The sequence below is a fragment of the Mirounga leonina genome, unplaced genomic scaffold, assembly GCF_011800145.1.
Source record: "Mirounga leonina isolate KUSES-001 unplaced genomic scaffold, KU_Mleo_1.0 Mir_82, whole genome shotgun sequence".
Taxonomy (NCBI): Eukaryota; Metazoa; Chordata; class Mammalia; order Carnivora; family Phocidae; genus Mirounga; species Mirounga leonina.
The window spans coordinates 17,171,275-17,197,119 of NW_023270825.1; the positions used below are offsets into that span (position 1 = coordinate 17,171,275).

The 25,845-nt window shown below is 39.6% G+C and overlaps 1 protein-coding gene across 5 annotated transcripts in view; it reads right to left on the reverse strand.

The window, feature by feature from the left end:
• Positions 1-25,845, reverse strand: part of FLRT2 (fibronectin leucine rich transmembrane protein 2) — a 92,472-nt gene that overhangs the window by 23,530 nt on the left and 43,097 nt on the right. The window contains exon 2 of one of the 5 annotated variants that reach the window (XM_034993075.1): positions 20,990-21,120. The exons of 2 other annotated variants lie outside the window; for them this stretch is intronic. The gene's annotated coding sequence lies outside the window, so the exon portion shown is untranslated. Of the gene's footprint in view, positions 1-6,869; positions 7,326-20,989; positions 22,933-25,845 lie in introns of those variants that run through there. 2 more of the 5 variants (XM_034993074.1, XM_034993078.1) reach the window with 2 other exon arrangements.

Below are 25,845 nucleotides of genomic sequence, written 5' to 3' on the forward strand. Positions count from 1 at the left end.
AAAGAAAGAAAGAAAGAAAGAAAGAAAGAAAGAAAGAAAGAAAGAAAAAGAAGACAATTGAAAGGAGGGTGTAAATTTAATTAAATCAGGTGGAAAGTCTGGGATGTTATTAAAGGAAAAAATGAAAAAGCACACTTAAAGTCTACCCTACCCAGGCACTTCTAACTACCTGAATTATTCATCAGGTGCACTGCAGTTAGGCTCCAAAAGGGCTATGAATTCTTAGTGGTGGTTTTTTGATCTGTGATGATTCTGAACCCTCCGTGTCATGTCAAAGCGCCCTGTCTTCACTAACTAGCACTGACAGCCAGACCAAGGCTGGGAGGGCCACTGTGGTCTTCCCATTTTCTTTCCTAATCCCCCTGGTCCACCCCTCTGCACACACACACAGCAGGAAAGACTAATTTCTTTCCCATTTTCTAAACCCTCTTTGAAGGTATTTCTCTAGCACTGTTCTGAACTGCAGTGATTTAGAGCAATTTAGTTTATCTGCATCTTTTTATTTCCTCTGCCATTAGTCCAATTTCAAAAACAGTAAGAACAAAAAGAAATCCTTCTCAGTTTTAAAAACAATCCTTAGGCTTATTCATCTTGTTTCTGATTTTTTTTTTTCCCCTTTTGGTAGTTTTCCCACTCTCTCTCAATTTCTTTATCCACACCAATTTGTGCAAATAAATGCTGCCTACAGCCACCATTAATTCTTGAAGTGTGACCTACTGTGAATAACAATGTTCAAAAACTCAGGCTTGCTTGTGTAAGGTCAAAAGAAGTGAAAGATATGATCCAAGTCCTTGAAAATTTCACAACCTTATTGGCTAAATAAATATGCACATTAGAGAAGATTACAGACAAGAGAGAAACAAGTGGAAAACACATGAAATAAGGTATAATTAAAGGAAGACCTGGGTAAGATTTTGGAGATCCTGATTTTATTCCTGAATGTCCCATCAGGACGGGCATGTCTCTTAACTTTCCTAGGCATTGTGTCATACACAACCTTATGGAAGGAGCTGGACTCACTTCTCTTTAAGCTTCTTCCCAATGTTAAAATAAGTGACAATTTTTCAACGCATTTCATCCCCCAAAATCAACCACAAAAAATGTTAAAAAAACAAAACAAAACAGCAAAACCCAGTGGTATTAATTTAGGTAAAGTAGCTTTTGAAGTTCTTGAGTTCATAGAAGTGATATTAATGAAAGCAATGATATGAGCTTGAAGAAAAGCAGTATGCTTGAACACAGCCAAAATAGTCCCATCAAAAACAGTGGAGGGGCTCTTTTTGTTATGCAGAAATCTGTACAATGTTACTCTCTGACCTTTTCTCCATTCTTAATCCAGATTCTCAATTACCTGCCAAGATCTGACAAAAAGACAAGAGAAGGAAAAATAAAGAGGGAATCCCTTCATCTTCTATCAGAAGTTATTTATCTGGCCATATCATGTCCTCAAGCAGAGGGCTTTACTCATCAATGAACAATAAGACAGGGTCATTCTTTATATGCTAGTTTTGAGCTTATCAGTTATTCAGTCAATGCCATTATTCTAGAAAGGATTTTTTTTTCTCCTCTTAATAATCGATGCCCAGAACCTCAACTTTCGTCTTCCCTACAGACACAAGCAAAGAGGCCTCTATGTACTGTTCTCTGGGGTTTACCTCATTGGAACAGCTGCAGCCTCTACCAAGTGAGCAAAAGCTAAGTGGAAGGAATTACTAAATGCCTTCAGGGAATTCAGAAATAAATCAGTTCAAGTCCTTGCCTGCATGTTACTTAGGAGAGAAGAAGGCAAAGAAGATGGATAAATGAATAATTGAAGGCAGAAGGTCATAAATGCCATAAATAGAGGCATCAACAAAATTATATCCAGGCTGGTAAGAAAGAGGGATATTTGGGAATACCTGAAGGACTTGGAAAGAAAGTGGCATTTGAGACTAGCTTCATTTTCCAACTCCCCATCTAGTCATAAAGAAGAAAATCACCTCAAGACACCCCTCAAAATAAACCAAAGAACAGAGATGATCATTCATCTGGGGTTATGGCATATATATCTTCCAAATGGTTATTAGTTTCCTTTTCAAGAGGAATGAAGGATCTCTACACGGAATTCTCATACATCAAAGGATATGCCATCCATTTATGACACTGTAGCAACTCGTTTCCTAATAAATAAGTTGACAGATCCATTCCGCTACAGGGCAAATGAAGTCACTGATGTGAAGGTATGGTTCTTAAAGCAAAATTATGCTCACCCTTTCCATTTTACTTTTCATAATAATTGGAGCTTTTACCAAATCACAGCCTTCTGTACTGAATGTAGAGCCCCCTTAAGCTACTCTCACTTTGAAAACTCTAACTTGGCTTTGGACAAATCCTGATGAAGACGAAGAGAGCACAGAATGTAATCAATCCTGATTTCTCCAATTTGTTCTCTGAGCTCCAGGGTGCTTAAATGAAATCGGAAGTGCCATCTAGCCTTCTTCAGAGAAGAGCCGGGAGCATACCAGGAATGCTTCTGCAGCTGTAACTCCAAATCTGAGCACAGGGACTATTCCAAGGTTGTTATAGCAAGACGGTTACTTTGAGAAACTGGAATAAATGTATCATCGTTTCAAAAGACAGCTTTGTAAGCTAGAGCAAAGAAAATCAGGTAGGTATATGTATATTTTTGTGTAACAAACATGTAAAATTTTATATGCATTTACAGAGTATGCGCGTATATATATGCAAATATATTTATACCCACAAAATACACTTCTCTACCCTTTACTGATTATTTATTTAGTTATTCATTTATTTATTTATTTATTTTTAAAGATTTATTTATTTTTAGAGAGAGAGAGAGAGAGCACAAGCAGGAGGGGCAGAGGGAGAGGGAGAAAGAGTCTCAAGCAGATTCCATGCTAAGCGCAGAGCCTGATGTGGGATTCAATCTCACAACCATGAGATCATGAACTGAGCTGAAATCAAGAGTCAGACACTTATCCAACTGCATCACCCAGGCACTCCTAAAAATAAGTATTTAATGATAAATTTTAGATATGGTTAAAAAATTCAAATGTCTATTGTGAAAAAAGCCTTTCCTCCATATAGACCAAGAAGCACAATTTGTCACAGACACTAATGTCTTCTACTTGACTTCTAGGAACAACCTTTTGTATAGCCTCATATTCAGAACATTCTATGGTGGACTTAAGGACAAGTACATTTCTGAGATACAGGGTAATCATCCTGCTAGTACTGTCTCTTAGCTATCCACATCTCTGTGGCTTTACCAATAATAATGATACTTAAGGAAGAGATAATATTTGCATAGAATTTGCAATTTACAAAGTACTCCCCCATACATCTCATTTGATCTTCCCATCTCTAGAAGACAAGTATTCTGATTGGGTCATTTTATAAATGGCAAAACTGAGGCTCCAGCAGTTCCAGGGATTTGTTTAACCTTATTTAGGTAGTGGGTAGCAGAACTGGGATTTAAACCCAAGTGTTCTCATCCCAAGGTTATGCTCCTTCCTCTGGGGTGGAAAGATCTTTAGGGCTTTTCTCCCCAGGCCATCCATCCACTGTGGCTTGCCATTACCCAGCTGCTAAGGCAGCCTACTGTCTTCCATTATCCAGAGGCCTGCAGTCTCTCTAGGGAATTGGTGATCTTGAACATAATTTTAGTCCTGGCAGCCTGGCTGTGTTCCAGGACCTCTTTATTAGGATCATGCTGTGCCATTTAAAGTTCAAAGGGGCTTGTAAGCAATGCTGACAAAATGGCTCAACAATGGTCTATGAGTCCAGGGTGAGTTCAACCCGGCCCTGATGGGTTGGGACTGTCAGAGTGCTGCCCGCCCTGGGCCACATTCTGTCAGGTGGTCTCTTTCATGTTTTGCTTCCTTTAAATCTCATTGCGTGCTCCCTTCGGCACATCAGCCTCTCTCCCTGTCTCTTCACTGCCTTCCTGAGCTGTTGCTACCCCCTAAACTCTCCCTTCCATCAGTTTCTCTGATACCTTCTTAGTCTTCTTCTTACTTTTCTGACCACATCTGTTTTTCTCCCAACCCCCAAAATGTGGACAGTCCTTATAGATCTACCCTCATGATCCTTCTCTTTAATACATGATTAAATGTATAAAGCTGGATTCCAAATCTTCAACCCAGTTCAACATTGATACATCTGAACTGATTTCCAAACCCACAGACATTAGCATCCATACATCCATCTGGAACTTCAATCTCTCACGCTCTTCTTCTGACTACTCCATTTCAACCAACAATCTCCTCAGTTACGCACAGTAGTGGCACCCACTCTTTCTACTTCCTCCTAACTTACCACCCACATGAGTCACTAGTGAGGTCAATTCTTCCTTTATAACTCCCTCTTCATATATTGGCTGATAACCCCATAAAGAGCTAAACTACACTTGTCTCATATCTCCTTGTCCCCAGTCTCTCCTTTCTAACCACTCTCTACTTACATGAATATCCTGAGAGTATCATTGTATTGCGCCACTCAAAATTTTATTTCCACTGCTTGTGAAGATACTGTCATTTAAACTTTTTCATAGCTGGATGCAGCGTATCTTCTGGGATTGAAATCCCAGATTTGCCACTTTCTGGCTGTGTGATCATAGGGGAGTTACTTAATCTTGCCGTGACCTGATTTCCTCACGTGTAAAATACACAGGCTTTCGTTAACTCACTGATGAGAGAAAGAAAACATAGATGAATGATGGTTAAACTGAATGTCCAAGAGGCAATTTAAGAAGGAGGAATTAATTTTGCTGTGAGTAGCATTGTTAGACGTACTTGATAATTCTTCAGCATTAATTAACTTTAATTTTGTTAGGCCAACGTGGTATAGAGGGAAACATGTAAGCTTTATAGTTAGAGAAACCAGCGTTCAACTCCTGGATATTCTCATGAGTAGCTATATGACATTGTAAAAATCATTTAACTAAGCTGAGTCATGTTTTTTTCCGTAAACAGGGATAATGATATCTACCTTACAGAGTTACTTTAAAAATTAGCAATAGCAACATGGTTTATCTATGGTAGTCACCAGCTTTATGGTGGTTATTAATACTATTCTTGAGCATGGTCTAGGGATGAAACAACCAGAACATGGCCATCTCTGACACTGGAAAATATTTTTAGCCGACTGAGTCAAGAGTGTTTCATGGGGCCAAAAGCCGTTTGCATTTGCCATCTGAATTTAAAACAAACAAAAAACCACTTCCCCTATTTCACCCTGATGTATAGCTGCATGAAATATGTTGTATATGATTAAATCTATTACTCGACAATACTTTTTAAAGGAAGGCTGTCTGAATAGTAGAAAGAGGTAAAGCCATGGATTCCAGAGACTTGGGTCTTTGTCTTAGTGTTGTCACTAACTAGATGTGTGGCCTTGAGGGGAGTCATTTAATTTCTCTTCGTGAGTATTAAAACCATAATAGGAAGAAGATTGTTACAATGCCTAAGGTCTCTTTCAGCTTGAAAATCCCATGAGTCCCAGGGATGGAGTGCCACCTGTTGGGTCCAACTGAGAATTAGCTTTGAGATTTAAAGGAATTTCTCACAGCATCTGAATGTTACCATCAGAAGCCAAGCCCCACAATACATACAGCGAATCTAATGTGTTGATGAGGAAGGATGACAGAGAAGACTTGGTTTCCTGAATCTGCTTCTAGTACCTGGGTTCTGATAAGTATGACTTGTACTCTGCAATCTAAAATCACTTGAAAATCTAAGGAAGTTTAGAATTCCAGTAGAATGACTTTACTCAATTAAGAAATGTGTTTAATTCAAGGATGAATAAATAGAGTCAGACAGACTTGTATGTTCAGACACCTTCTCTGTCATTAATGAGCGGCAGGCAAACATTCAGCAAATCATTTAATTCCTCTAATCCAAAAATTCCTTACAACGTGGGTATAAAGATTAAAAGAGGGGATCTATACAAAGTGTTTACTTAGTAAATGGCCTGAATGGACTGAGTGCACAATAAATGATAATCATTACTTTCATCACCGGATGTAAGCTGTTCTACATGAAGTAACTAGAGTAAAAGAGTTTCAAAGGCAATAACTACATTTAAATAGTAACAAGGATAGAGCTACCAACCTGAGTCTAAAACAGAGGAGATCTTTCCCAACTGCAGAAATTTTATTTATGAGTGTAAATAAATCAATTTTGTTGATGTAAAAAATGCCACCAGAGCATATCCTCTCTGCAATCCCATTCAGCTGTAACATCCTATCAGTATATAATTTTAAGCCACACATCTGACTGTAAAATTCGCCAATATCTTTAGATTTCTGCAGAAGTAGAAGTGAGTGAGTGAACTGCAGAGAAGCGTGGTGCCTCTGTGAATCTGTGAACAGACGGGACTTCTCGCGAGTTGTTTAAGCCCTGAAATCTCTCAAAGACCGACTGCATTTTATTTCCAGGATTAAATTTAAACTATGAAAATAGGAGAGTTTAAGAAAAAAAAAATAACTTCACAGATTTTTGTTATTTAACTGGGAACGGCAGTCAGTAAAATCTAGTAGAACAAATGAAGAAAACAAACTCAGGAATGATACCCCCATGATGTATTTCCTCATGAGGAAAGCAAATATCTCCAAGTGGCTCATCTCATTTACTCACATAGTTCTCCCAGTTAATCAGAGAATATATACTGAGTGCTATACACATAAATGTAGTTCATGCCTAAATAGCTAATATTTCTCTTCATCTTTCTTTCACGGTCTGAATACATTTTCTCTCATTTTCCAGCTCCTTGAACTACAGTTTTCCTTATTATATTTTAATTGACTTTTCATATTAAATTTTGCTTGAAAGGATGATTTGAGTTCAAAAGTACCAAAGGAGTCATACCTTTTGAACAAAGCCTTATGTCATATTTAATTTGATCCAAACTTCGATAGCAAATTTTGGTTTTCCTCTTTATTTTTTTTCATATTAACACAATAAAATATAACAAAGGCACAGCTGAAAATAATAGAAAGGGAAGAAATAGTTTGTCATTCAAACACTCAGATTTCACCTTGACTTTCACTATCATGAAACGCTATCATTTTTAAAGGTTTGCTTGCTTTCTTAGAACCAAATTGTTAAAGCCATATGCTATCTCCCAGCTCAGCATTCTCATTACCATTTAAAGTGTGCTTAAAATCAATTGAAAGTCGACACATCACATAACAAGCAAGGCACCGCTAGCATGTTCTGATCTGTGCAGTTGCAAGGTAACTGCTCGCCTATGAAATATCCAGATTCTCCCAGGTACCATGGTGATAGGCAGAAAGAGTTTAAACAGTGAAAATGCTAAAAAAAAAAAAAAAAAAAAAAAAAAAAAGTCTTTCAAAAGATAATGGGTTCATTTACTTTAAAATTTTTCAGTCTGAAATTCTATTTATTTGTGCATTGGAAAAATTCAAAAAATAAATTCACATTGAAGTCCTTTTTCTACATTACAAAAAGGAAAGAAAAGGAAGAAGAAGAGGTTACTTCAAAAAAAGCCTGTCTTGTGTTTGTGTCTAATCTCATTTGATTCCTGAATCTACAAGACAGAGGCAGGACAAATAGCAAATGTGCTAGAGCATCTCAAAAAGAAGAAAACAAAAACAAAAACAAAAACAAACTACATGAAAAAGGTGTGTACAACTGTTTTAATATTTACAGAAATGCTTGATTCATTGTAACTTTCTTGTGAAGATGAAGGCTGATCATTCCCACCTCAATCCCTGCGGACGGGTTCTGGGTCATTCTCCAGATCTGGAAGAGTAGATAGCACGTGAAAACAAACCACTTCTGGACTTCAGAGGAGCCGTTTCCTGGCCCCTGGGGAGATGCCACCTCCCTGACCTGTGCAGTATTTTAAAAGGTCCTTCCTGAACAGTCAAAAAATGAACTAAAATTTCCTGAGAGATGCAGGCCTAAAGCTTGTCTGAAGATGAATGAAAATGAGCCCAATCCGAACTGCAGAATTCTCAAAGGCCCTCAAGCCCACCCTTAGGGGATTTGTGGAAGTTGACTCTAAGCTCCAGACCAAGCAAGGAACACACTCACCTCTTGCCAGTCAACTGAAACCCTCTCAACCTTCTTCCTGGCACCAAGAGAATGTATATGTAAAAACAGGAAAATATAGCGAACCAGAAATGGCCTAGTTTTCCCGCCGGGCCTGTTACTTGATATTAAGAAGTTATCCCCCTATAGAAATAGCTATGGGTTTCATTTCCAGGCCCTTCTGTATTAGGACTTCAAAGAAAATTCTGAATATTAATCCTATTGATGCTCTTTGAACATGGTAGGCACTTATAGCTTGGATAAAAGAGGGACATTAATTCCTAAGCTCTTTTCATATAGACTTCAAAGGATTCTTTCTTCTGTATCTTTGAAATCCATGATTTCTCAGAGCTATGTGCATATACACAAACATAAAATAAATAAGCATACATATATATATTCAAAATGTGTGCCTACCAACTACTGAGCACGTTCTTAATGCCAAGCCCACCTTCTCATTTTTTTACATCCTACCACTAATCTTCACAAATCACTTGTAGGTCATTATGACTAACCCAGTTTTTAGATTTAAAAAAACAAAAAAACAAAAACAAAACATTAAATTTAAGGTAAGTGAAACAATGTGCTCAAATTCACACAGATTATAACCATCAGTCTTCAGCTCTTGAATCTAGGCTTATGCAACTCCCAAAACCCAGGGTTGTTCTGACATATCACACACATCTCCTACTAATTTAGTGTGGGTGTGTATGGAACTATAAAGAAAACTTTAGTTTTTTCAGAATTATATGAAATGTAAATAGGAGAGGGGCTTAGAATCAAAAGTACTAAAACATAAAAGCCTCATGTATATTCCTCAAATGGAAATGACAGAGACTGGGGCAACTATAAAGGCTGAACTTCTTTCAGAGCTCAGGGAAAAAATCCCCAACTGTTTATTGAGCACCAACTACAGTAGGAGGGATTTAGGGTGTGTGATGAAGGGCTGAGTGGGTGCATTTTATTTATTTATTTTTTTAAGATTCATTTATTTATTTAGGAGATAGTGTACACATGAAAGCTGGGGCAGGGTTGGGTGGGAGGGGATGGTGGTGCAGAGGGAGAGGGGGAGAGAGAATCCTCAAGCCGACTCCCCGATGAGCGCGGAGCCCAACATGGGCCCCCATCCCAGGACCCTGAGATCATGACCTGAGCCAAAACCAAGAGTCAGAGTTGGACAGACACTTAACCAACTGAGCCACCCAGGCACTCTGGAGTGTGTGCATTTTCAACAGGACATCTGAGCTGAGACTTGCAGGCAGGAGGGAACTGGGCACAGGGATACCAGAGGAAGCAGTCCAACGAAGCTCTACTTAGGCACACATCATACTCAAAAGACACACATGCACATACATTCCACATACAAGACAAGAGCCATGTAAATAATGCTAAATAACCAAAAGAAATAGTTAAAGGTGGGCAATGGTGTAAAGAGCCCTAAATCTATAAAACATTATTAATTAGTTCCCAGGTAGACTATATTCAACAATATCCCTTCAATATTTCCAATCCCCAGAAATACATGACATATTTAAAATTCTGCTGGCACCTACTGTTTTTGACTCAACATGTTTCAATCTTATCAAATCAATAGGGTTCCAATTGTATTTAAAAAATCATATGAAAGGTTTGGTAAACATTAAATTAACCTACAGGCCATGCAGCTAGGAGATGAGGTACAGAAACAGAGTTTGAATATCATGAGGAAGAGGCAGCTGTTAGCTTCATGGAATTTCAAAAGCAACACAGAGTAGAGTACACAGGCATGACAAAAACAAACAAACAAAAAAACGTAGAAGTTTCAAGAAAAGTCTAAAAACTCATTAGTTAACCATTTGAAAGCTATGCTCCAATAAATGAAAACTTAATCTAGATATCTTATATAGACATCTAATCAAATCATCTTTTCCTCCTTTCTTCTGAAGTTAACGTCAACTTAACAAATCAGAGTATAAGCCAGTGGCAACTATATAGCCTAAAAGGAAAGAAAATGTTACCTGTATCCAGATGTGAATTGGCCTGCAGTACATATAGTAGATGAAGACATATTTTGTGTATTTTCCATCCACTGATTTGAAAATATTATGCGAAATATTTATGTAATTTTAAAATACTGTGGATTGACTGTGAAGAAAGCCCTGAGCTCATGGAACTGGCTAAGCAGCATATTCTCCACGTCTAGATCCCTCAGGGCACTCTGCGTGGCATCCTGCGTGAACAGGTGCAAAATTCATGTGGTTAGTTTTTGACTGAGCAAGTAAGCTAATACTTCTTTGCACATACCAGACCCCACTTATTCTGAGTTGATGCACTTTTATCATCAAAGGTGAAAGGGTGTACCAATTCTTCTTACCTGTTAAAGATGGAAAGAAGGGAGGAGGTCATTATACGCTGTGTGTCCCACAACATGCAGCCTAACTGCTACCGGATGGGGGGAGAAAGTGGGGATGTGGCCCCTGGGATGATGTAAAAGGCAGAATAAAGGAGAAACTGCCTCCTTCCTTTTCTAGAGCTATTTCCTTATTCTATTTTCTCTTCTGTCGTCACAGAATGTATTGATTAACATTAAAAAATAAGAAAGCCATCTATCCTATCACGTGTTTTCTTTAAAAAAATCTTATAGAAGATTTTTGTTTTCTTCCTGTCCCATCTATTTTAATGACCCATTTCAGGCAGGGTGAAATCAACTACTATGTAGACAGATATTTAATTTGACACTTAAAAAATCAATTTGCAATTTACTCTGTTATTTCAATTTAGTGGAGTGAGTCATTCATTTCTTGACTGTTATATGTGTTTAAAACAACAAGATAAATGTATATTAAATTTATATAGCATTCTATGTAAGCATAATGCCCCTTTATTTCTCACATCCATAAGAGTCAGGACTTAGCTCAAGAAATATTTATTAAGCAATAAAAATGCTATATACTTAGTAGACAAAACTGAATCTCATTTATAAATTAAGTACTCACGTACACCTGCCACTCAGTAAATCAAAAGCAATAAGGAGAACCATTTAGTCGCCTACTAACCTAGGTATATAAAGGTTTGTTTTATTCTCAGCTATCTGATATGTTAATTGACAAGAACAATTTGAGGGTTATTTTGCAGGCTGAAGGTGATGGGATTTCTGATCACCTAAGTATTCACCTAAGTTACGCTTCAAGTGCTAATAAGAACCTGTTCCGTAACCTACCAAGCAACAGGCAGGGCTGTGGTCCTTCCCCTGCCTGTGCATCTTCAGATTCTCAGAGTTCAGACTCTTTTTCACAGCAAACTTTCTGTGGAGAATGAATTCCCACAGGACAATGCACTTCAAACACACTTACGCTGGAAGAGGGCAAGATATGTCCTCAGCTTCTGTCAAATGAACAGATGACACCAACATCAAGGCACCACTGATGTGTGTTTTCATTCCATTTTTTCAAAATGATATTTGTCCAAGTCCTCAGTGACTATAAAGCCTGAAAAAGTGTTTAATCCTGAGAAAACTGAAACCAAGCTGAGGATAGCTTGGGAGAGCTTTGTGTCACTACCTCCTGGCTTTCTTCAACTTTATATATCAATGGCGGACAAATGCACCATTTCATCTTGAAAATCAATTCCACTGAATAATGATTTGTCTTTCAAAAATTACATTTAGTTTTCAATAAATTGGATGCCTCAGAATTCTTTTCAAAGTGTTTTGCTGTGAACATTGCACCACTCTCCAAAATCAAAAGTAAGAAGCATTATGATAGAAGAATGGTTCTCATTTCATCAAAACAACAACAAAAAAAGAGGAAACATGGACGACTCAGTGACTTGCTCAAGGCCAGTCAGCAATTCACAGGCAACAGTGATTCGAAGTCCACTCCATGAACACATGACTACTACATAACCCAAGCATATACTCAGCAAGGCAAGTGAGATGAGCAATTTAAAAAATGCTCACTGTATGTTTCTTCATGCATGCTGCTCTGCGTGTGCTATTGTCTTCAGGATGTGTAGACTCCTACCCCTTTTTTAACTGACTACACCCACAAAGAGAATAGGAAGGTGTTTATCACCGCACTTAGCCCATTATTGAGATGAACAAGCAGACATAGTGACCACTTACTAAGGGCAAAAACTCTAAGTTCAGAAAAAAAGAAAGGGCAGGGGAGAGAAAGAGGCAAGAAGAGCTGAGAGCTGTAGCTATGTGCTATATGAACAGACAGAAGCAGTACAATGGAGGAGCTAAGAGGAAGGGAATTAACCTAAGACATTCCCAAGCTCCACCACGTAACCAGTGCAGTAGGTCTCAACAGGGGCCATTTTGCCCCCCTCCCTTGGAAGATATTTGGCAACGTTGGAGACATTTTCAAGTCATGACTGGGAGTACTACAGGTATTTGGTGGGTAGGGTCCGTGGATGCTGCTTAACCTCCTGCAGGAAGCAGCAGTGCACCCCACAACAAAGAGCTTTTCAGTTCAAACTGTCGATTGCACTGTTGTGAAGAAACCCTGAACTAGTCATAGAACACTAAACAAGTTAGTGACCTTCTGGAAGCCCAGGTCTCCTGATCTGCATAAAGGTAATAAATAGTAATGTAACAGAACCTATCTTGAAAGGTGGATGAAGATAATGTACGACATCATCCAAGCAAAGCACTTCATCCAATTCCTGGAAGCCTGATTGGATTGGAAGTATTTTTTTATTAATTTGTATTAATAACAGTGCTGTGTCATTCTTTTAACAATGCATGAAGACAGAAAACATAAAAGGCCACAACAGGAATCACTCATTTCAAGTTGTAACAGTACTACAAAATAAAATTCAGGACTCAAATAGTCAAATGTGGTTCATTCCAGAATATTTTAATCTAATCCCATCACCAAAAATAAAAAAAAGGAAGCTAAAATAAAAGCATGTTTAGAACGTTTCCTCATCATTCACCACACAGGCGTTCCAGAGATCTCTCTAAAAGGATGATGAAAACAATATAGCCTTATGGGTAGTGTTTAATCAGGAAAAATTTATGCTAAAAAGGGATATTAAAATTATTACATTTTAATATCATCTTTGAAATATGAGCTCTTCTTCCAAGGATGAGTTTTGATTTCAGGTCTTAAAGTGTTTTGATTTTGTTCTTTTGAACTGTCAACTGTGACCACATCTAAAGAGACAGATGGCATTTGTCTGCTGACCCTGTGGTAGGGTTTGAGTAACAGCAAAGTGTTCACTTAAAAAAAAAAAAAAAAGAATTCCAGTCAAGTCCTTTAATTTGTTGAAATAGTTAGGACTTGGAGAGCAAGTTCCAATTAAAATGACCTAAGAATCCGATATGTTTTTCTGCTTTAGATGGAGAAGGGGACCAGAAACCACAAGATTATACATCAAATGAGCAAACAAAACACATAAGAAAAATCTCGGACAGCAGAAGTAGCTCGTCCACAAGAATTCTTTGGAGTGGTTGGCACACTGCTGTCTGCTGTCGGAGTCAATTAGTGTGACCAAGATGAACTCTGCTTTTTTTTCTCATTCCTTAGCCATCTACAAACTGGATGACCAAGCAGTTTCAAGCTTAACATCTATTTCTGCCTATTTTCTGAAACCCTGGAAGTATGTAAATGTGTTTTTTTTTAAAGATTTTATTATTTTTATTTATTTATTTGAGACAGAGAGAATGAGAGACAGAGAGCATGAGAGGGAGGAGGGTCAGAGGGAGAAGCAGACTCCCTGCCGAGCAGGGAGCCCGATGTGGGACTCGATCCCGGGACTCCGGGATCATGACCTGAGCCGAAGGCAGTCGCTTAACCGACTGAGCCACCCAGGCGCCCCTGTAAATGTGTTTTTTTAATATCATTTTGAAAACAGTATAAACTGAGCTTCCTCATTTGATGATAAAACCGGAAATTATAACACCTTACCTAAGATGTAACCAAAGGCCAAATATCAAGTGAGATTGGTTATATACAATAGTGAGATTCCCCTAGAGCCAAACTAGAGAACACTGATTTATAAAGGAAAGCCAACTCCAATAATTAAAAAAGAAAAAAAAAAATATCTGCTATTGTTAACATTTACATGCTACCTGGGAATTACTTTGATGCACCTAAATTCCATGAGAACCAGCTTACCTTCCTGTGTTGACCTTTTGGATGTGAACTTCTTCCTTCTGATTTTGAGAAATACCATGGCCCCATTGTACAAATGACAAGATCATTACTAAATTGATTCCACATCTACCATGCCCAGGGGAATTTACCTGACTCGTGTTCTAACTTCAACTGTTTAAAAAAAATTAAACAAAGACCCCATTTTATCTTTTACTTTTTACTTTGAAATAAATAGAACAAAACATCATATTTTCAATTCCTAAACTGTGGAAGAATTGGCATATAAGTAGAGATGAGTTTTATCAGGTTTATGAAACACCTATTTCAGGCATTGTTTCTTTTCTTTTTAATTTCATTTTATTGCAATAAGAACAATGAATAAGACCTCTCTTAACAAAATTTTAAGTGTATCGTACTCTATTATTAACTATCACACAAAGTTACATAGCACAAAGTTACATAGCAGATCTCTGGAACTTATTCATCTTGCAGAATGGAAACTTTATGCCCACTGACTGAGCATTATTTCTGACATCAGCATTGTCAATGAGGTCAGTGGAGTTGATAAAAGTTCAAGTTGCACAGCACCCTGTGATTGAAGCCTGGCTCACTCTTCACTGGCTGTGTGACTTGAGGGGAAGTTACTTAACCTCTCTGTGCCTCACTTACCTCGTCTATAAAAAGAATTATATATAAATCATATGTATGTGTGCATATATATAAAACATACACATGTGTATATATGTTATATAAATGTGTGTGTGTCAAGTGGGACCAATGCCAAAGAGGTAAATGATATAAAAATATTTGCTATCATTATTGTTGACAGCAGCAAGCCTGAAGCAATGGTATCCCTACAGAACATTAAGAAAGGAAAATGCATATACAATTGCATTTGTCAATTATTCCTCAAAAGTTAGAGGAAGAAAAGAAAAGAAAATACAACTGCCCATCCTTGGTTTCCCAGCTCTTCAACTAAATCTGGTCACAGCTTCCAGGACCAAATGCATTGTCAAATCTCTGATGATTTAGATATACCTAAATAGGAAGAAACTAAAATTCATCCATCCTTAATCTCAACAAACTTTATTTTGCAGAATCTGGAACTCTAAATAACACATTAAGTAATCGCATACCTAATAAAATACCCACCACATATACCCTCCTGCGTATGTAATGCACACACTCACACACACACACAAAATGATTCTCTGGACTGAGATTACAACTGTTGGTTACTTTACTCTCTCACTTTGGATTTATTTATGTATCTGCAAATAAACGTGTCTTATATTCGTGGTCAGAAATAAGTTTCGTGTTTTTGAAATAAGGATAATTTTAGTATTTCTATTAGAACCGAACACTATGGAGTCCCCTTTGAGTAGGGAAGGCAGGATTAGCATACTGATAATATAAATACTGTCCTGAAAAATGACAGTCTGGGATGTACCAAATCTGAAAAAGATTAGTAAGAGAAATGAAACTTTGGAACAAGCAGTACTGCTCTTCCAACCCAGAGGGGAGATACTGACCTCACTCAGACCTGTGGAGGGAGGGCTTCGGAAGGCTCGGGGACTAGACACTTAATGAGTGTTGATGACAGATGGCTGGACAAGCATATGTCTCCCTTGCATCTTGCCTCCACCTATTTAGACCACCATCTTACAAATAAGGAAAGCAGGGTTCAAGGTCACAGGGCCAGGCAGCAGTGGCCGTAGAAGGCCCACCACCTTCCCTGGCTCCAAGTTAAATACCCTTTCACCGTGCCACAGAAATCCTCGCCTGTCTCTTGCCTTTCCTCTGTGCTCCTATATCTTTATTCATTGCTTTTCCCATGCCCACCCCTGTCCCCCGCACTTCCAGCCCACCCTGTCCATGCTTTTTTGGACAATGCCCCATCTGCAATGAAAAGTAACAGGGGGCACAAAAGCCTCATATAGCTCCCACACAGAGGACCTGATGAAGGTCGGGCCAGTGATGCCCCAACACCCCAGTCTTCTCACAAACGTGCCCCTGCACACATGCACACCGACTCTGCAAGGCTCATAAAGCAGCTTTCAGCGCCGCTCAGAACCCTGTGTTAACGGGCATCTGTAGCCAGCTTCTGCACAGTGACTAATTCTCTGCCGAACCCAGGCAGGCAGGCAGGCAGAGCAGAGAAGCTGCCACAGGAGCCCAGAGAAGAATGTCTGTCCTCTGTGGCTCTGGAGGGCATATTGGCAAGTCCCGAAAGACAGGAAGGGAAGAAAGAGCCGCAGAAATGGCGAAGGAAGAACCGCCAAGTCCGACTGCGTCCAGTCACCCAACCTAGGCACTCAATGTCGACCGCTTTACACAAGTACAGAATGAAGACACCATTACCTCACGTTTTTCCAGTGTTTCTTTTCCATGTCATTTCTTCTGCTAATTATTTGAACAATAACAGGCGCAATGCCCCCGGTCAACACTGTACAGCCTGGTGTGAGCACATCCCATTCATAAAAGACATTTCCTAGTCTTGTGCAAACACTAATCAACGCTTGCATTTTGTAAGGCAGGTAGCTAAGGAGCCCTAGTTCACAGGTGCTTAAACAGAGAGGTTAAGACAAGAGAGTAATTTCACTGTGGAGGCTTCCCTAGATTGGAAGCTCACAGCTTCCAGGGAACAGGGGGAGCCCTTATTCTCGGAGGAATAAATAAATAAATCCTAGTGCAGGGATAAAAACAGTCCAGTGCACCGCAGGAGCCAATCAATACCAAAAAAAAAAATAGCTCCAATCACTGTCTATTCTTAAAACATCCATCTGTCCATTGTCAGATTCTGACTAGCCTAAGAAAGTCCCGCTTCCTCTTCCTTCTGTCCTTGATTTTTCAGGAGGTTTCAGCTTTTGCTCTCTCCAGAGCACTGTAGTCAAAATGCAGCGCTCATGTTATATAAAGGAAGGGATATTTTCTTCTTTGCACAATGCCTTGAAGAAATACCCCTTAAGCAGACGGGGAGTCTGATCCTGACTTCATGCAGGAGGAGTTCTGGGACGGGCTTAGAGCTTCTCCCTATGGCATCCACTGTCTTCTTCAGGGTGTATCTAGAGCTTCCAGTAACTGCTGCCAAAATGGGAGTGCTCTGCTCTCAAAATTCATTGCTTTAACCCACATTTGAATTCTGATCATGGGAAAGACTGCCCATCAGTCACTCAATGGATTAATTCCTTGATTGCTACTATTTGGGAAATCTGCCCATTCCAGCTCACCAAAAGCAAGGATTCTGAAAGAGTTAAAAGTGTTTCCTTACTTTCCCATTTAACAAAATGTGTGGACCTCCTATATATTTTTTTCTCATTACCTCTGCTTCTTTAAGTATTATAGCATAGTATAAACATTATATGAATAAAATTTAATTCATCATACACAAACAAATGTCCCTCAAGTATTTATTTTTGGAAATTATTGGGAGAGGCAGTCTTTCCTTCAGGGTCGGTCTCCCCAGCCAACGCCCCCCACCCCCCGCCCCCGGCCCCACCAAGTAATTTTCAGCATCTTGTGGAGATTATCTTTCAAGGGTTTTCTGCATACGTGCTAGAGCCCTAACCCTTCACAAGAACAATCTCACTCCTCACACGGGAATTTTCTGCAGGTTCTTTTCTTTCAGATGGCTTTCTATTTTCGATAAGTCACGAGAGGGGCTTGTGCAGGAAGCTTAGCTTTAACCTCCAAAGTTGTGCAGTGAAACAATGTGCACTTTTTTTCCTGAAAAAAAATTACACAGAATATCATAGAAATATATTAAACAAGTAAAATATATCTAACATATCCAGGACCCTTTAAAACAGTGTTCTTTTCCACAGCCACTACTTAGCATCTCTCAAAATTAGGTGCTTTCATCCTGAGTTAATAATAAAAATGGCTAGACTTTCCTGAGCACTTTCTTTGCAGGACAAATCAATGCATGAAGATCTCATGTAATCCTCATAATAACTGCATATGATCGTACTATTATCCCCATCATACACATCATAGTAATGTTACAACAACAGTAGCTATGATTTATTTATTCAGTGCCTAACTATGTGCCAGACACCTCACTTCAGATGTCTTCATCTAATCTATGCAAAAGCATTATAGAGTTGGTTCTCTAGTTATTCCCATTATACCGATGAAGAAACTGAGCCCACAGTGGATAAGTCACGGACTCAAGATAAATACTAATAAATGCCAGAATTCCAACCCAGATTGGCCTGATTCTAGATTTCTTAACCACTTTGTTCTACTGTCGCAAACAAACACTAAGAACAAATGAAAATCAATGAGTGGGGCTGAAAAAGATTCCCAAGAATAATTGAGCAAATCATTTCTACTTCTCCCTTAGTTTCCCCGACTCAAGCTTTCTACCACTTTCGTAGGGGTTCCTAAGTCAAAACACACCATCACCCCCTGTTCCCTGTCCTCTCTCACTTCCACACAGTCACATACACACACATCATATAACTGTAAGGACATATCACATCAAACAAATGCTCATCTAACTATTGAATAGAATGATATCAAAACCCCATTCATTTTGCCTTACCACCAGCTTGCACATCTAAGAGCAGGACCTGGGCATACCTTAAGCCTGGTATATCACACAGGATATGGGGTGGTAGCTGTCGGAACTAAATATCTTCCATTGTTAGAGGTGCTGTTCCCTATGAATATCCTCTCATTTAAACTTCCTAAGAATATTCCAGAAGGGCTTCTTATTTTTTTTTTTTTTAAAGATTTTATTCATTTGAAAGAGAGAGAGCATGAGCGCGGGTGAGGGGCAAAGGGAGAGGAGAAGCAGACTCTCCGCTGAGCAGGGAGCCCGATGCAGTACTCTATCCTAGGACCCTGAGATCATGACACTTAACCAACTGCACCACCCAGGTGCCTCCCAGAAGGACTTCTTATGTACAGTTTAGAGATTCAGAAAAATAATCATCAAATAAATATTTAAAATTAGTTCTTCCACCAAAGCCTGTGTTCTTTCCATGAATAGACTGCAATGATGGATGATACTTCTCCATTTGCCGACACTCCAAGTAAAAAACAAACAAACAAACAAACAAACAAAAAACAGGGTAAATTCGAACTCCACAAAAAGAAAACCATGTCCTTCACTGTAGGGAAACAAAAATTAATGCCAGATTATAGCCACGCTCACAGGTACAGATGTCTTCCACAGCCAAGGCTTCATCCCTTCAAAGTCTACGACCCAAGTTGAAGTGAAATGACAGAATCATTTTTGTCAGACGTCCTAATTGTGGATAGCATAATATGAAGAAATAACCCTGCAAAATGACCCCAAATACTGGATGATTTTTTTTCATTCCAATGAAATATGGCAAAGGAACTTTGGGCACCATCTTCATGATCCCCATAAATATGCACACCTTTTTCCTGAATAAATATTAATAACTGTATTATTGAAATCGATTTCTATAAATTTAAAAATAATTGATACCATAAAACAAACTTTATCATCATTGCAAAGGGAGAATTCAACCTTTTATTCCAGAAGAAAATGGAAGTCTTCATCCTGGATCAATCTCCAATGCTAACATTACTGCACTCATCACTATGAATGTCCATGAGGACGAGGGCTTTGAACCAAAGGAAGGGAACAACCATCAATTTGTTCTGAGAAATGGAGACGTGGTAGAATTTTCTAAACTGTTTAAACTGGGACTCAGTGGCACTGTCAAACTATTGTTTTCCTTTCTTTGACCACTAAATATAGAGGCCAGTCTTCTCTGGGGTAATGGGCATCCTGGAATGAGCCATGTGAAGCCGCGGGCTTGTCATTCAGAGCATCACTTGCTCTGTTCTAGAATCCTGGAATACTCCATGACTGCTGTTGCCCCAGACCATCTCCAAACAAATGGGAAGCTAATTTGCATAAGCCTCATTTCCATTTTATTCATCCTCTGCCAAAATCTAGATCAGGATGTTTAATATCATCTCGCTGTGGGAGGTCACAGGAATTTAAAGGGCATTCCTGGTCAAGGATTAGAAAGCATAGGTTCTAGAGTTGAGTTTCTATTTGAAATCCAAAGCTGAAAGAAGAGAAAGCCTGTTGCAAGACACAGAGTAAGAAAAACAAAAAGACCAACTAAAATATAAGCAGGGAAGAAACCAGAACCATCGCTGTGTTCTTCTCTCTCTGTGGATGAGCTAGAAAGCCACCACTGAGGGGGTAGCTATGATGTACACCAGCTACCTAACTTGCATTTCCATATTTAGTCTTTTTTGACTCCTTGATACATAAGTAAAGACCCAGAGGAAAAGAAAGTCAAAAGGCAGGTGGTTTTCTCAATGTTAAACCTCTTTTACACAGCAGAAGCAAGAGAAACACAGTAGTCTCTGGCTATAACTCCATTCCCTTAACCCAGAGGACCTCCCTTCTGCTGACCCGCTGTTTTCTGACATTGTTCTTCATACAACAGCAATGTGTCCTGATAAGTGTAAACAAAAACCTCGGGGGTTCACTCAGCATTTGAGTGTTTTCTTCTCCTTGAACATTAAACAGTCCGAGACAAACTGTTAACTTAAACTCAACTCTATTGAGGTTTACGAGCCCAATTTTTAGGTGTGTGTGTCAAGGTTATTTCCGAATCATAAATCAGCTCTATGTCACAGTAAACATATACACACAACACACACACGCACAGATGTAGACGTGAACACAAATGTCTTGAGCAAACATGATCCCATTAGAAGGAGAAAACAAAATGTCTTCTGAAAACTCTGCAAAAATCCTGCAACACTAACAGCACCTTCTCTGGCTCATTAATTCTGGCCTAAATTTGCTACTGTCAGGCAAATCAGGCACACTGTCCAGCAGACACCCACCTGCTATTAGGCTGAATGTGCCCGGCATCTTGACATTCTATTGATTCCAATCCAAGGCTTATGTAAAAAAAGGCAGCCTCAGAGTCCAAAAGGAATTTTAGCCACAAATACTTTGGGAGAAATCCAAACAACTAAAAACAGAAAGAAAGACAAGATGCAAATCTGAGTGACAAAATTGAGACAACCCAAACCAGACTGCTGAGAGTTCAATGACAAATCTACAAATGACCCAGGCACCCCCTTTTGAAAAATACTTATTTTAGGAAATTCCAACAGCCTGGGCATTGGATGACCACCCCCTCCTCGTCTGGACTATTGGCATATAGATTCATAAGGGTATTCATTATTATTCCAATGGTGTTGCTTTTAAGGAAGACCCTGTCAATTCCTGCCCTCTAGATCCCCATACATTTTCAGTAAAAATATGCCGCACTATAAACATGGTCCTGATAATGACAAAGGATTCAGGTACTTAAGCTGTTAAAAGAAACCAGAAACTACGTAAAGGGCTTTAAAAGACTGTGTCCCTTAGCCTTCAAAACAGCCCTCTGAGCTAAGCGTTTGATTTCCACTTTATAGATAAGGAATACTGAGGTTCTGAGAGGTAAAATAATTTTCTCCGGGTAGCTGGAAAACGAGATATTGGGGAAGAGAGAGCGTCAGGATGCATTTATAAATTTTCTGACACCTCTCAGCCCTTGTCCACCCCCCAAATAACCTATGCCTAAGTAAAAGGGGCCTACGTCCAATTTCCAAATCCTGGCACTGATGACTTTGGGGGCAGCTGCTTGTCACAGTCAACTATGCATAAACAAGACGGCTCTGGGGGTATTCTTTAAAACCAGACCAACTCTCTCTTACTTTAGCCGAGAGAAGGCATACATTTCAAAATAAAAGTAAATATATATATTAAAAGAGAGAGAGAAGGAGAAACCTGTAATCCCACCAAGCAGCATGAACTTCAGCTGGCTCCCACTCCTCCCCTCTGGCCCCCCACGCCCACCAGCCACTGTACTTCAAAGACAGCTCTGGGAGGAAGGGGAGCATGAGATCCATCGGGGCCAGCTGGAAGAAGGACCTCATGCTTAGGGGAGAGTAGAAGAGGAGTGGAGATTCACTGCAGATGTCAGTCATCTCAAAAAAAAAAAAAAAAAAAAAGAATTCAAAGTGTTTTCCAAAAGCTGGTTTCTACCAGGCTGCCGGAAGGATCAGAAGATACAAGGTTTCGACTGGGAGGGATGTGTTACTGCTGCGCAGAAATTTGTAACTTCCAAGGTTTGTAAGAGGGTTGCAGGTTTTTGAGTGCTAGTCTGGGTTTAAAAAGCAGGGCCAGCCATCGAGATTTCAATGAGACTTGATTTGCCCCTTTAACCATGGTAAGACAGGAGTATTTTACTCTGCAATACAGCATCTTTTGTGACTCTTGAGCATCCCTTCTGTGACTTTGTCCATGTCTATAAGTTGAAGCCAGACTCTTTTTTTTTTGCAAGAGAATGTTCCTACATTGAGCTACATAAGAGTAAACATGTGAAATAACCAAGCAGTTCCTTACAAAGGCATGTCACATTCCCCGATTCTCATCTGCCCTACTCTGCGGTGGCATCTATTCCTGCTGGTGTCAGGGCTAGAAAGGTCTGCCTGCGAGTCCGGCCAAAGCATCCTTCTTGCCGCTCTGCCTCTGATTTACAAGGTGACTTCTCAAAAACAGCCACTTAGCCATCTCGGCCTGGGTTTATCATCCGTCAGTTATCATTGTTACTGCTGCCATTATTATTCAAAATGCTTATAGACTTATAAAGATGTTCTGATCTGATGATAATGTTTGCAATATGCTTTTACACTGCCTAGTTAACAGGGCACCTGTGATTTTCATGCCGGCACAAGTCACAAAAGCTGCAACTTTCTGAATGGTTACACATAGAAATGGCGGGGGGAGGGGGGAGTGTGGATGTATTAAAAAAAAAAAAAAAGACTGGGTATCCTTTTGTACACGGTGACAACATAAAAGGCAGCATTCCAGGCAATAATAAAAACTTTCTTCCTGGGCGCCTGGGTGCCTCAGTTGGTTAAGCGACTGCCTTCGGCTCAGGTCATGATCCTGGAGTCCTGGGATCGAGTCCCGCATCTGGCTCCCTGCTCGGCGGGGAGCCTGCTTCTGCCTCTGACCCTCCCCCCTCTCATGTGCTCTCTCTCTCTCATTCTCTCTGTCTCAAATAAATAAATAAAATCTTTAAAAAAACAAAACAAAACAAAACAAAAAAAAACTTTCTTCCTCAACTCAGAACTTGACAGACTCTCTCCAAAGGCAGTGATTGCCATTAGCAAGTCTGTCTTTGACCTTCTCGCTCAAGTCCTATTGACAGTAAAGGAAGTAGAACACATATATTGAAGGCAGGGCCTGGTCTTCAGAGGCTAACCAGCTGACTAATGAAGAGCATACTGCCTAGAAAGCAGAATATCGAAGGGGAGCATGGATGCAGGGAATTAATAAAAATCCCATGCACCTCCTTTTTAATGGCAGCAACAGTGGGCTTGTGACTAGAATTCTCCTCTTCGTGATGCACTCAACTCTCCTGAATGTCAACAGGAATTCGGTAAGAGCACTTCAGGAGAAAATGGATTCATACGTCATTTCAAATGAATCATTTCACTTCCTCTCCTCCATTTTTTACATATACAGACAAAATATAAAAATAATTTCAAAAAATCGATTCAGCTTTGGAGTTTTCTACTCCAACAGCAAACGTAGACATCAGAATTATAAGAATTGGTAGCCTTTGAAAAATTATTTAAATGGGTCACCCACAATGGAATCCCACGGGTTTCCGATTTGCCAACCCAAAATGAAAAATGCAAGGACGATGCATTACAAATCACTCCTTATTTATAGTGAGATTTGAATTTCCATTTTGTTTTTAACAGTTTCCTGGCAAATGTCCTGAGCTATATTTAAAGGTATAACAACATTTAAGATCATAGGCAGAGCTGGCTTTTCACTTTTTCTGAACAGAAATACAAACCACATGCTCATTTTATGACTTTCAGGTCAAGGATTGGGATTGGCCATCAGAATGTTTGCTGCCTTCTGAGCTAGTAGATCCATGCTCTTGGGGATCTGGAATGCCTTCGAGGTATGTCTATAAGGCCCTTCCTCCACTGCAATAGAATATAACCACCATCAAGCAAGCAACTGGTTTTAATATGGAGAGCTGTAAATCTGAATGAGTTTGATAACAAAAAGACAAATGGATTGTTAACTTAGCCCCAAAAGGTACAAGCAGTTTTTACTGCCATTGCTTTAGGGATTAGATTCTCAGAAATTGGAACACACAATCTTTGGCTTTCCTTGAAAGAATGCTAGAGGCAATATGCTGATTATTTTTCAAAGGAGGAAAAGAAGGTGTTGAAAGCTCTTAACAACATGTAAAGTTCTGAGTTTGCAAGCGCCAAACACAAAACAATGATAATGTTTTAGCACTTTATAAATGTAAGTCACTCTGTCTACTCTTGGGAGACAGTAAATACTTTCAAAGTACAGCATCCTGCCTCTATGCTCAAATAGAGGAAAACAGCCAAATACTTTAAAGCATCAGAAGATAACCATGGTGATGAAAATACATAGCTCTTGTCCTGAAAGGAAAATAAGAAAACACATGTAATTAAAATAGCAGTGAATCTCAAAGAAACCCAAAAAACTACGGTTTTGGTCATGAGTTTCTGAGGCTGCCCCTGACGGCCAGAATTTCAAGTAACAGCACAAATTGTAAGGAAAGGAAGACCGTTTTAGCTTAAGACTGGTCACCAGTGAACCCAATGGTAGATCAGTAATCAGAGAAAGTGCAGAGGATAAATAAACAAGGCCGTGCATCACCTCTTAAAGAGTTAGTGCAATAAGCGCTCTTTCCAATGCTAGAATATACCCTCACTAATGGAGTTTTACAGGCAAGAGGGGATTAGGTTTACTGAACTCCTTAAAAGCTATGTGTCTCTAGACATTGCGCTGATCACTTAACATGTATGATTTGCTTTAATTTTCTGGATAGCTCAGCCAAGTAGGTAGTATTATCACCTCTTTACAGATGGACAATCTGACACGAGGAAATGAAAGTGCTGAGCAGTGGAAGCAGGGCTAGAAGGTGGCTTAGGTGAAACAAAGACAGGTCCCATTCTGTCTCCCTTGTGCACACACTCACCGGGGCTGGGCATGCAGCTATGCTTGGCACCTGCAACAGTCCTTTGCCCCACAGGGAGAAGGACAGTCAGAGGCAGGGTTTTCAATACTTGCTGTAGGCAGTGCTGGTTAGGGGTCTCGGAATCCAAACTGTTCCTCTCCCATAATCCAGTTAGCTGCCCTTTGCATGGGATCCCTACTGGGGAGGCCCACGTGCCTGTTCCAAAGCAGAGAACCATCTCATTTCCCTAGTTCCAACCTAACCTGTACTTACAAAAATGGTGAGTCAATTTGGGGACACCCATCTTTTCTTTCTTGAGCTGCAGAAGCCCTTAATCCATTCTTTTTTTATTTAATTTTTTTTTTTTTTTTTTAAGATTTTATTTGCGAGAGAGAGAATGAGAGACAGAAAGCATGAGAGGGAGGAGGGTCAGAGGGAGAAGCAGACTCCCTGCTGAGCAGGGAGCCTGACGTGGGACTCGATCCCGGGACTCCGGGATCATGACCTGAGCTGAAGGCAGTCGCTTAACCAACTGAGCCACCCAGGCGCCCCAGCCCTTAATCCATTCTAAAACAATGTTTTGAGGAGGAGACGGAGGTACTAGTAGATATTGTTTGAGTTTGAAGAAATATTTATGTAAGACCTTAATCAAATTGTCATCGGCTCCAGAAAATTAGATATGGG